A 12500-nucleotide genomic window follows, 5' to 3' on the forward strand; every position below is an offset into this window, starting at 1 on the left:
TGTTCTTTACTCAGAATATGTGCAACATCGGATCTATATAGCCATCGATACAATTCGTACACAAATGTGTCGTACGAAGAGAGAGACTTTTTTTCCTCTGGCAACATAACGGTAAGAGACATCCTTCCACACTCATAGGTTCCACTCCCTGGGGCTATGATATATATATATACATATAAATTCAAATTCGAAGCAACGGTCACAATTCTACTCTATATTTTTGCGGGTTATGTGTTCTTTCGTTCAATTTCTTTCATGCGTTCGTTCGATCTCTGTACACAGTCTTCACATAGGACAGACTCGTGTAGTACGCTTTCGTGGGTTAAACCCATCTCGTTTCATTTCAGGCGACGTCGGGAGCGCGTTGAAAATGTACCAGTGAAATCTCGATAGTTCTACGGATACGAATCGTCCCGAAAAAGATTTTGTCACCGCTTCGAAGCGGTGTTTCAGACGGGCGGACGTATATAAAACATATACGACACACGACACCGCCTTCCACACTCACGCTAGTTCGAACACGATTTCCATCTCTCTCGAAGACTGTTAGACGTACGTAAAATTTCTCAATATTCATAGGACCGCGACAAACGCCGACGAAGCGCCCATCATTCGCTCGTACGTATATAGGCAACAAGTGCCATCAACGCAAGCAGTTTATAAGTACGTAAACGACCCTCAGCCAGGCGTGGTCCAGGAATTGTATCCGTGGACCGCAATGTGCGTTCGAAATGTCGATGTTCATGTGTCCTGCAGTTCACACGTTGACGCGCAATTAGCTGCGTTCTTCATCGACCCACGAGCCAAGTGATCCACCGTTCAGGGTAATTTTTCCCTTTTATTCTCTCATATATATAATGTGTATTTGCTATCCACCACATTTTTGTGTTATATTTCGGAACAAGCCGATACCCGAAGAGCTCCAACCAGCGCGCGAAGGAGATTCGGGAGTCGTCGTACAACGACATAATTGTCCCTTAAAGAACGAGATATTTCCGTCGAAACCATATATATATGTACGAGCAAATCCAAAACCACTGTTTTCTTGCAAGTTCGACGGTCGGAGCGAATAGAACATTGAAAAGCCTTCTATCGAAGAAACACAGAGAGTATATCACCTCCAAAAACGACGGGGATATGGATATTCAAACTGGACAATTATCAACCCGATACTGGATTCGAAAAGTTTCTCTCTCCTTTCGTCGTTATTTACACCGGACGGACTCACGGCCGGCTCTAGCTGGGTGTCATATATATATACGTCCCACGCTCATGCTGCCACTAGCGCGCAACAGAGTAGGGTGTCAATGACAACGACACAGCATTGAAACGAGCTACACAAGCCGGTCTCTCTTGATACCAATGTAAACGAGCATTAAGTTATCTTCAGACTGCCCGATATTTTCGTCCTTTGGACTTTCCCAACGATTCCTTTTTTTCTTTTTTTTTTTACACCACAGCGAAGACTTGAGGAAGCGTGATTAGCACGCTCGCATCCCTCCCTGTCCTACTACAACTGTGTGTGTGTGTGTGTGTAAAGAAAGAAAAAAGAATACATTGGCTTTCTCTCTATCGAGAAGATGGCCTACGCAACGCAGATCAAAGGCCTAATACGTGTAATATAATACGCGTCTGGCCGTGTATAAATCACGCACGAATGATCTGGTCGGGCCCAACTCTTCTCGTACGCTTATTTTTCCGTGTTGGGGCACTATCATAAAATCACACAAACCCCAACACGTGTGTGTCTTGGAAGGAAGATGGCCTACGCAACGCAGATCAAAGGCCTAATACGTGTAGTACACACGTCTGCCGTGTAAATCACGCACGAATGATCTGGTCGGGCCCAACTCTTCTCCACCACACCACATCCCAACTTTGTACATTTTTATATATTTTTGTGCGTTGGGGCACCTTCATAATCACAAACCCCAACAACACATATATCTCTCTCTCTTTGAAAGATTTGTTGTGGCCTACGCAACGCAGATCAAAGGCCTAATACGTGTAGTACACACGTCTGGCCGTGTAAATCACGCACGAATGATCTGGCGGGCTCAACAATATCTTTTTTTTTTATATGAATTCTTATCCACAAACTAATCGAATTCATTTTCTCTCCTCCTCTCCTCTCTCTTTGAGATATATTGGAACATTGTAATGATCCTTCCGCAGGTTCACCTACGGAAACCTTGTTACGACTTTTACTTCCTCTAAATAATCAAGTTTGGTCATCTTCCCGGCATCATCGGCAATGCCGAAACATTGCCGCGCACCAGTCCGAAGACCTCACTAAATCATTCAATCGGTAGTAGCGACGGGCGGTGTGTACAAAGGGCAGGGACGTAATCAACGCGAGCTTATGACTCGCGCTTACTGGGAATTCCTCGTTCATGGGGAATAATTGCAAGCCCCAATCCCTAGCACGAAGGAGGTTCAGCGGGTTACCCGGGCCTTTCGGCCAGGGAACACACGCTGATTCCTTCAGTGTAGCGCGCGTGCGGCCCAGAACATCTAAGGGCATCACAGACCTGTTATTGCTCAATCTCGTGCGGCTAGAAGCCGCCTGTCCCTCTAAGAAGATTTGTTTGTACGTTGGTAGTAAAAACCCCACCGGCAGAAGCCGAGAGCCTTCGAGATACCATAATTACGTCTATTTAGCAGGCTAGAGTCTCGTTCGTTATCGGAATTAACCAGACAAATCGCTCCACCAACTAAGAACGGCCATGCACCACCACCCACCGAATCAAGAAAGAGCTATCAATCTGTCAATCCTTCCGGTGTCCGGGCCTGGTGAGGTTTCCCGTGTTGAGTCAAATTAAGCCGCAGGCTCCACTCCTGGTGGTGCCCTTCCGTCAATTCCTTTAAGTTTCAGCTTTGCAACCATACTTCCCCCGGAACCCAAAAGCTTTGGTTTCCCGGAAGCTGCCCGCCGAGTCATCGTAGGAACTTCGGCGGATCGCTAGCTGGCATCGTTTATGGTTAGAACTAGGGCGGTATCTGATCGCCTTCGAACCTCTAACTTTCGTTCTTGATTAATGAAAACATTTTTGGCAAATGCTTTCGCTTCTGTCCGTCTTGCGACGATCCAAGAATTTCACCTCTAACGTCGCAATACGAATGCCCCCATCTGTCCCTATTAATCATTACCTCGGGGTTCCGAAAACCAACAAAATAGAACCGAGGTCCTATTCCATTATTCCATGCACACAGTATTCAGGCGAAGGTAGCCTGCTTTGAGCACTCTAATTTGTTCAAAGTAAACGTACCGGCCCACCTCGACACTCAGTGAAGAGCACCGCGATGGGATATTAGTTGGACCGCCCCGTGAAGAGCAAAGCCCACCGGTAGGACGTACCACATAATGCCAGTTAAACACCGCGAGCGATGAACCGACACTGTGACACACAGATTCAACTACGAGCTTTTTAACCGCAACAACTTTAATATACGCTATTGGAGCTGGAATTACCGCGGCTGCTGGCACCAGACTTGCCCTCCAATGGATCCTCGTTAAAGGATTTAAAGTGTACTCATTCCGATTACGGGGCCTCGGATGAGTCCCGTATCGTTATTTTTCGTCACTACCTCCCCGTGCCGGGAGTGGGTAATTTGCGCGCCTGCTGCCTTCCTTGGATGTGGTAGCCGTTTCTCAGGCTCCCTCTCCGGAATCGAACCCTGATTCCCCGTTACCCGTTACAACCATGGTAGGCGCAGAACCTACCATCGACAGTTGATAAGGCAGACATTTGAAAGATGCGTCGCCGGTGCTATAAGACCATGCGATCAGCACAAAGTTATTCAGAGTCACCAAAGCAAACGATGGACGAGTGTAAACACCCGCCACCGATTGGTTTTGATCTAATAAAAGCGTTCCTACCATCTCTGGTCGGAACTCTGTTTTGCATGTATTAGCTCTAGAATTACCACAGTTATCCAAGTAAATTTTAGTACGATCTAAGAAACCATAACTGATTTAATGAGCCATTCGCGGTTTCACCTTAATACGGCATGTACTGAGACATGCATGGCTTAATCTTTGAGACAAGCATATGACTACTGGCAGGATCAACCAGGGAACTATACAATATGTATATATAAAATGGACAAAATTTAAATCCTTTTCCATCGTCGCCTGTTTCATATATATATGTCAGGTCGACACACCACTTTTCTCTTTCAAATATGTACAAGTTTTGCCACATTCCGCGCTTGTAACATATCTTCTTTAACGCTCAATTTCTTTCATTTTTCTACCATACAGATATTTTACCGTACGCCCAAAAACGTACGTATTATATTTTTGTTCTATCATAAAATCACATTTTTCTACGTACGCCAGCTTCGTACGTTTCTATCTTTGCCTTCATAAAATCACAAGATAATTTTATCTTCAAGAGTCTCGCTATTAACATCTTGTAAGATAAATGTACGTCCCAGCTAAAACGTACAAATACTTCAAGTTAAGTAATAATATATCATCGCTATTGACAAATTTTTAAGATCCAAGACACAGTTCTCTCTATATGTTTTAATATTTTTTATGTACTCAAATATATTCAAAGGAAAAAGTACATGGGTGATGCCATAGTCGTGGAAGCGCGTACGCTCACGCTGATCTTCTGACCGCCGGAAGCACGAAACCTCTGATCTGGGCAAAATCGGCAAGCCGAGGAAGAACGGACAGGACACATGCTGGACTGGCGAGAAAGCGTGTTCTTCCGCTCGCGCTAGGCATTTCGATTTCTGACACCTCTTGATTTAAAAAATCAGTTTTTTGATAGTTTTCTCTCTCCACTGGGCTATTCATTTTAGCCACAGTTTTCAATTGGTACGATTTGCTTCCAAATCTTACAGATGCATTTTAAAAAATTTTTCCATCGCTCGGACAGAAGAGTCGATTGCTCAGTGAGTACGAGTATACATACAAAGTGCATACGGGTAACCAACCCCGTAGGGCTTGCCACATATGGGCCATTCGGTCAAAGACACCGACCCGTGGCCACGCTGTGTGGAGAAAAGTCCGTAACGTAAACGGCACGAAACAGTCAGGACCGAAGCCCCGAAGGAGCTCTGAGACAGCTTCTCGACCGAGATCGTAGAATTGGCCCAAAACCCGCTCTGCTCCGTCCGCCTCGCACGGACCGTGTATCTCTTATAGATACCGAACGGCCGGCAAGGACGCCGGCGCCGCCGGCCGAATAGCACGCGCGCTTATGAGTGTAAACCGCCGCGGCAACAGACCGCCCGGCCGTGCTGTTGTAACATAGCGCGTGAACGAACGAAAAAAAAATTTATAGTAAACATTAAAATAAATTACATTACCGTAAACTAGACAAAAAATTACACATTTTTTCCCAATATGAAAATTTTCACAAACTTTTCAAAGTCCCATCGCATCGAGTAAACTTTTTTAATAACGCTTCCGCACGATTCTAAATGCTTAATCCATATGTGAAATCGTTCACTGATCACGAATATCGTATTTAAAAAAATTACAAAAATTTATTTTTCAAAATAATCAAAAAAAACCGAAAAATCACAAGAGTAAAGTACCATTATTTTAAACAATATGTCGTTCTAAATGCTTAATCCCTATGTAAAAAAGTTATCTAAGCAAGAATATGTAATTGAAAAAAATTAGAAAAATTTATTTTAGCCGTAAATCGAAAATAATGGGGACACCGGAGCTGTTCGAAGCGCCGAGACGCGCCGCGTACGCCCGAATATTTTCAAAGTCCCAACGTACCGATCAAGAGTAAAGTACCATTTTCCTACATTAGATTTCGTTCTAAATGCTTAATCCCTATGTAAAAACGTTAGTTAAGCAAGAATATCGTATTTTTAAAAAAATCTAATGATAGGATTTTCCAGAAAATTGAAAAAACCGAAAAATGTCAAGAGTAAAGTGCCATTTTCTGACATTAGATTTCGTTCTAAATGCTTAATCCCTATGTAGAAACGTTAGTTAAGCAAGAATATCGTATTTTTAAAAAAATCTAATGATAGGATTCTTCAGAAAATTGAAAAAACCGTAAAATGTCAAGAGTAAAGTGCCCTTACTTTAAACAATGTATCGTTCTAAATGCTTAATCCCTATGTAAAAAAGTTATTTAAGCAGGAATATGTTATTGAAAAAAATTAGAAAAATTTATTTTAGCCGTAAATCGAAAATAATGGATCGAGCGAATCGGTCGATTGCGCCGAGACGCGCTATGATGCAACAGACGAGCGATTGGAACGCCCGAATATTTTCAAAGTCCCAACGTACCGATCAAGAGTAAAGTACCATTTTCCTACATTAGATTTCGTTCTAAATGCTTAATCCCTATGTAAAAACGTTAGTTAAGCAAGAATATCGTATTTTTAAAAAAATCTAATGATAGGATTTTCCAGAAAAATGAAAAAACCGAAAAATGTCAAGAGTAAAGTGCCATTTTCTGACATTAGATTTCGTTCTAAATGCTTAATCCCTATGTAGAAACGTTAGTTAAGCAAGAATATCGTATTTTTAAAAAAATCTAATGATAGGATTTTTCAGAAAATTGAAAAAACCGTAAAATGTCAAGAGTAAAGTGCCCTTACTTTAAACAATGTATCGTTCTAAATGCTTAATCCCTATGTAAAAAAGTTATTTAAGCAGGAATATGTTATTGAAAAAAATTAGAAAAATTTATTTTAGCCGTAAATCGAAAATAATGGATCGAGCGAATCGCTCGATTGCGCCGAGACGCGCGATGATGCAACAGACGAGCGATTGGAACGCCCGAATATTTTCAAAGTCCCAACGTACCGATCAAGAGTAAAGTACCATTTTCCTACATTAGATTTCGTTCTAAATGCTTAATCCCTATGTAGAAACGTTAGTTAAGCAAGAATATCGTATTTTTAAAAAAATCTAATGATAGGATTTTCCAGAAAATTGAAAAAACCGAAAAATGTCAAGAGTAAAGTGCCATTTTCTGACATTAGATTTCGTTCTAAATGCTTAATCCCTATGTAGAAACGTTAGATAAGCAAGAATATCGTATTTTTAAAAAAATCTAATGATAGGATTTTTCAGAAAATTGAAAAAACCGTAAAATGTCAAGAGTAAAGTGCCCTTATTTTAAACAATCTATCGTTCTAAATGCTTAATCCCTATGTAAAAAAGTTATCTAAGCAAGAATATGTTATTGAATAAAATGAGAAAAATTTATTTTAGCCGTAAATCGAAAATAATGGGTCGAGCGAATCGCTCGATTGCGCCGAGACGCGCTATGATGCAACAGACGAGCGATTGGAACGCCCGAATATTTTCAAAGTCCCAACGTACCGATCAAGAGTAAAGTACCATTTTCCTACATTAGATTTCGTTCTAAATGCTTAATCCCTATGTAGAAACGTTAGTTAAGCAAGAATATCGTATTTTTAAAAAAATCTAATGATAGGATTTTCCAGAAAATTGAAAAAACCGAAAAATGTCAAGAGTAAAGTGCCATTTTCTGACATTAGATTTCGTTCTAAATGCTTAATCCCTATGTAGAAACGTTAGTTAAGCAAGAATATCGTATTTTTAAAAAAATCTAATGATAGGATTTTTCAGAAAATTGAAAAAACCGTAAAATGTCAAGAGTAAAGTGCCCTTACTTTAAACAATGTATCGTTCTAAATGCTTAATCCCTATGTAAAAAAGTTATTTAAGCAGGAATATGTTATTGAAAAAAATTAGAAAAATTTATTTTAGCCGTAAATCGAAAATAATGGATCGAGCGAATCGGTCGATTGCGCCGAGACGCGCTATGATGCAACAGACGAGCGATTGGAACGCCCGAATATTTTCAAAGTCCCAACGTACCGATCAAGAGTAAAGTACCATTTTCCTACATTAGATTTCGTTCTAAATGCTTAATCCCTATGTAAAAACGTTAGTTAAGCAAGAATATCGTATTTTTAAAAAAATCTAATGATAGGATTTTCCAGAAAATTGAAAAAACCGAAAAATGTCAAGAGTAAAGTGCCATTTTCTGACATTAGATTTCGTTCTAAATGCTTAATCCCTATGTAGAAACGTTAGTTAAGCAAGAATATCGTATTTTTAAAAAAATCTAATGATAGGATTCTTCAGAAAATTGAAAAAACCGTAAAATGTCAAGAGTAAAGTGCCCTTACTTTAAACAATGTATCGTTCTAAATGCTTAATCCCTATGTAAAAAAGTTATTTAAGCAGGAATATGTTATTGAAAAAAATTAGAAAAATTTATTTTAGCCGTAAATCGAAAATAATGGGGACACCGGAGCTGTTCGAAGCGCCGAGCGCGTCGCGTACGCCCGAATATTTTCAAAGTCCCAACGTACCGATCAAGAGTAAAGTACCATTTTCCTACATTAGATTTCGTTCTAAATGCTTAATCCCTATGTAAAAACGTTAGTTAAGCAAGAATATCGTATTTTTAAAAAAATCTAATGATAGGATTTTCCAGAAAATTGAAAAAACCGAAAAATGTCAAGAGTAAAGTGCCATTTTCTGACATTAGATTTCGTTCTAAATGCTTAATCCCTATGTAGAAACGTTAGTTAAGCAAGAATATCGTATTTTTAAAAAAATCTAATGATAGGATTCTTCAGAAAATTGAAAAAACCGTAAAATGTCAAGAGTAAAGTGCCCTTATTTTAAACAATCTATCGTTCTAAATGCTTAATCCCTATGTAAAAAAGTTATCTAAGCAAGAATATGTTATTGAATAAAATGAGAAAAATTTATTTTAGCCGTAAATCGAAAAGAAGTCTGTTCGTTTCTCTGTCTCTCTCGCGCGATCGAACTATCGATGTTTCCCGGCAAACTATTGGGAGTTTAATTAAACTTTATACATGAAATTACTCGTTCTGATCCCCGCTACACAGCCGTATACTTTTTATAATTTTGTGGAATCGGGAACCTTGAAATATTTATCATAACGCGGATCGACTGTCTCTGTCTCTTTCTAGATCGGAAGAATCGATGTTTCCCGGCAAACTATTGGGAGTTTAATTAAACTTTATACATGAAATTACTCGTTCTGATCCCCGCTACACAGCCGTATACTTTTTATAATTTTGTGGAATCGGGAACCTCGAAATATTTATCATAACGCGGATCGACTGTCTCTGTCTCTTTCTAGATCGGAAGAATCGATGTTTCCCGGCAAACTATTGGGAGTTTAATTAAACTTTATACATGAAATTACTCGTTCTGATCCCTGCTACACAGCCGTATACTTTTTATAATTTTGTGGAATCGGGAACCTTGAAATATTTATCATAACGCGGATCGACTGTCTCTGTCTCTTTCTAGATCGGAAGAATCGATGTTTCCCGGCAAACTATTGGGAGATTAATTAAACTTTATACATGAAATTACTCGTTTTGATCCCCGCTACACAGCCGTATACTTTTTATAATTTTGTGGAATCGGGAACCTTGAAATATTTATCATAACGCGGATCGACTGTCTCTGTCTCTTTCTAGATCGGAAGAATCGATGTTTCCCGGCAAACTATTGGGAGTTTAATTAAACTTTATACATGAAATTACTCGTTCTGATCCCCGCTACACAGCCGTATACTTTTTATAATTTTGTGGAATCGGGAACCTTGAAATATTTATCATAACGCGGATCGACTGTCTCTGTCTCTTTCTAGATCGGAAGAATCGATGTTTCCCGGCAAACTATTGGGAGTTTAATTAAACTTTATACATGAAATTACTCGTTCTGATCCCCGCTACACAGCCGTATACTTTTTATAATTTTGTGGAATCGGGAACCTCGAAATATTTATCATAACGCGGATCGACTGTCTCTGTCTCTTTCTAGATCGGAAGAATCGATGTTTCCCGGCAAACTATTGGGAGTTTAATTAAACTTTATACATGAAATTACTCGTTCTGATCCCTGCTACACAGCCGTATACTTTTTATAATTTTGTGGAATCGGGAACCTTGAAATATTTATCATAACGCGGATCGACTGTCTCTGTCTCTTTCTAGATCGGAAGAATCGATGTTTCCCGGCAAACTATTGGGAGATTAATTAAACTTTATACATGAAATTACTCGTTTTGATCCCCGCTACACAGCCGTATACTTTTTATAATTTTGTGGAATCGGGAACCTTGAAATATTTATCATAACGCGGATCGACTGTCTCTGTCTCTTTCTAGATCGGAAGAATCGATGTTTCCCGGCAAACTATTGGGAGTTTAATTAAACTTTATACATGAAATTACTCGTTCTGATCCCCGCTACACAGCCGTATACTTTTTATAATTTTGTGGGATCGGGAACCTTGAAATATTTATCATAACGCGGATCGACTGTCTCTGTCTCTTTCTAGATCGGAAGAATCGATGTTTCCCGGCAAACTATTGGGAGTTTAATTAAACTTTATACATGAAATTACTCGTTCTGATCCCTGCTACACAGCCGTATACTTTTTATAATTTTGTGGAATCGGGAACCTTGAAATATTTATCATAACGCGGATCGACTGTCTCTGTCTCTTTCTAGATCGGAAGAATCGATGTTTCCCGGCAAACTATTGGGAGATTAATTAAACTTTATACATGAAATTACTCGTTTTGATCCCCGCTACACAGCCGTATAATTTTTATAATTTTGTGGAATCGGGAACCTCGAAATATTTATCATAACGCGGATCGACTGTCTCTGTCTCTTTCTAGATCGGAAGAATCGATGTTTCCCGGCAAACTATTGGGAGATTAATTAAACTTTATACATGAAATTACTCGTTTTGATCCCCGCTACACAGCCGTATACTTTTTATAATTTTGTGGAATCGGGAACCTTGAAATATTTATCATAACGCGGATCGACTGTCTCTGTCTCTTTCTAGATCGGAAGAATCGATGTTTCCCGGCAAACTATTGGGAGTTTAATTAAACTTTATACATGAAATTACTCGTTCTGATCCCCGCTACACAGCCGTATACTTTTTATAATTTTGTGGAATCGGGAACCTTGAAATATTTATCATAACGCGGATCGACTGTCTCTGTCTCTTTCTAGATCGGAAGAATCGATGTTTCCCGGCAAACTATTGGGAGTTTAATTAAACTTTATACATGAAATTACTCGTTCTGATCCCTGCTACACAGCCGTATACTTTTTATAATTTTGTGGAATCGGGAACCTCGAAATATTTATCATAACGCGGATCGACTGTCTCTGTCTCTTTCTAGATCGGAAGAATCGATGTTTCCCGGCAAACTATTGGGAGATTAATTAAACTTTTTACATGAAATTACTCGTTTTGATCCCCGCTACACAGCCGTATACTTTTTATAATTTTGTGGAATCGGGAACCTTGAAATATTTATCATAACGCGGATCGACTGTCTCTGTCTCTTTCTAGATCGGAAGAATCGATGTTTCCCGGCAAACTATTGGGAGTTTAATTAAACTTTATACATGAAATTACTCGTTCTGATCCCTGCTACACAGCCGTATACTTTTTATAATTTTGTGGAATCGGGAACCTTGAAATATTTATCATAACGCGGATCGACTGTCTCTGTCTCTTTCTAGATCGGAAGAATCGATGTTTCCCGGCAAACTAATGGGATATTAATTAAACTTTATACACGAAATTACTCGTTTTGATCCCTGCTACACAGCCGTATACTTTTTATAATTTTGTGGAATCGGGAACCTTGAAATATTTAACATAACGCGGATCGTCTATCTCTGTCTCTTTCTAGATCGGAAGAATCGATGTTTCCCGGCAAACTAATGGGAGTTTAATTAAACTTTATGCATCAAATCATTCAGTTTGACTCCTGCAACACAACCAAACACTCTCTGTAATTTTCTGAACTGAAAAACCACTGAAATTGCGCTCGAAATGCGGAGCGACGGGTCGACGCGTCTGCACTGTGCGACAGCTAGTCAAAACGTCCGAACAGCGTATTGTTTTCGATCTCTTGGTATAATATTCGTATTCCTTGCTGTGTATAGCTTCCGATCGATTATTGCAATGGTCAAAGTTCCAGCGGCGTAATGCTTTCCATAAGATTACATTAATATAACCAGCGGCATATTGCTTTCTATCTTGTAATGAAAATTTTATAACCAAGTACCAACGGCGTATTGCTTTCGTTCGGATAATGGAGATTTTACAACCAAGTACCAGCGGTTTCTGTCTTATAATTAAATTATTATAATAAAATAAAGTACCAGCGGCGTGTTACTTTCGTTCGGATAATGGAGATTTTACAACCAAGTATCAGCGGTTTCTGTCTTATAATTAAATTATTATAATAAAATAAAGTACCAGCGGCGTGTTACTTTCGTTCGGATAATGGAGATTTTATGTCCAGCGGCGTAGTGCTTTCTATCTTATAATGTAATTCTTATTACAAAGTACCAGCGGCGTATTGCTTCGTACCAGCGGCGTATTGCTTTTTTACCAGCGGCGTATTGCTTCGTACCAGCGGCGTATTGCTTTTTTTTCCAGCGGCGTATTG

At 39.5% G+C, this 12500-nt stretch overlaps 2 non-coding genes across 2 annotated transcripts; both read right to left on the minus strand.

Annotated features, from left to right (window-relative positions):
- Positions 1–672: 672 nt before the first annotated feature.
- LOC143262967 (5.8S ribosomal RNA) lies at positions 673–827 on the minus strand. Its single transcript, XR_013036570.1, has one exon. It is a non-coding gene; the product is annotated as a 5.8S ribosomal RNA (ribosomal RNA).
- Positions 828–2158: 1331 nt separating this feature from the next.
- Positions 2159–4079, minus strand: LOC143262973 (small subunit ribosomal RNA). Its single transcript, XR_013036576.1, has one exon. It is a non-coding gene; the product is annotated as a small subunit ribosomal RNA (ribosomal RNA).
- Between the last annotated feature and the right edge of the window lie 8421 nt (positions 4080–12500).

This window comes from Megalopta genalis, unplaced genomic scaffold, assembly GCF_051020955.1.
Source record: "Megalopta genalis isolate 19385.01 unplaced genomic scaffold, iyMegGena1_principal scaffold0260, whole genome shotgun sequence".
NCBI classification, from domain to species: Eukaryota; Metazoa; Arthropoda; class Insecta; order Hymenoptera; family Halictidae; genus Megalopta; species Megalopta genalis.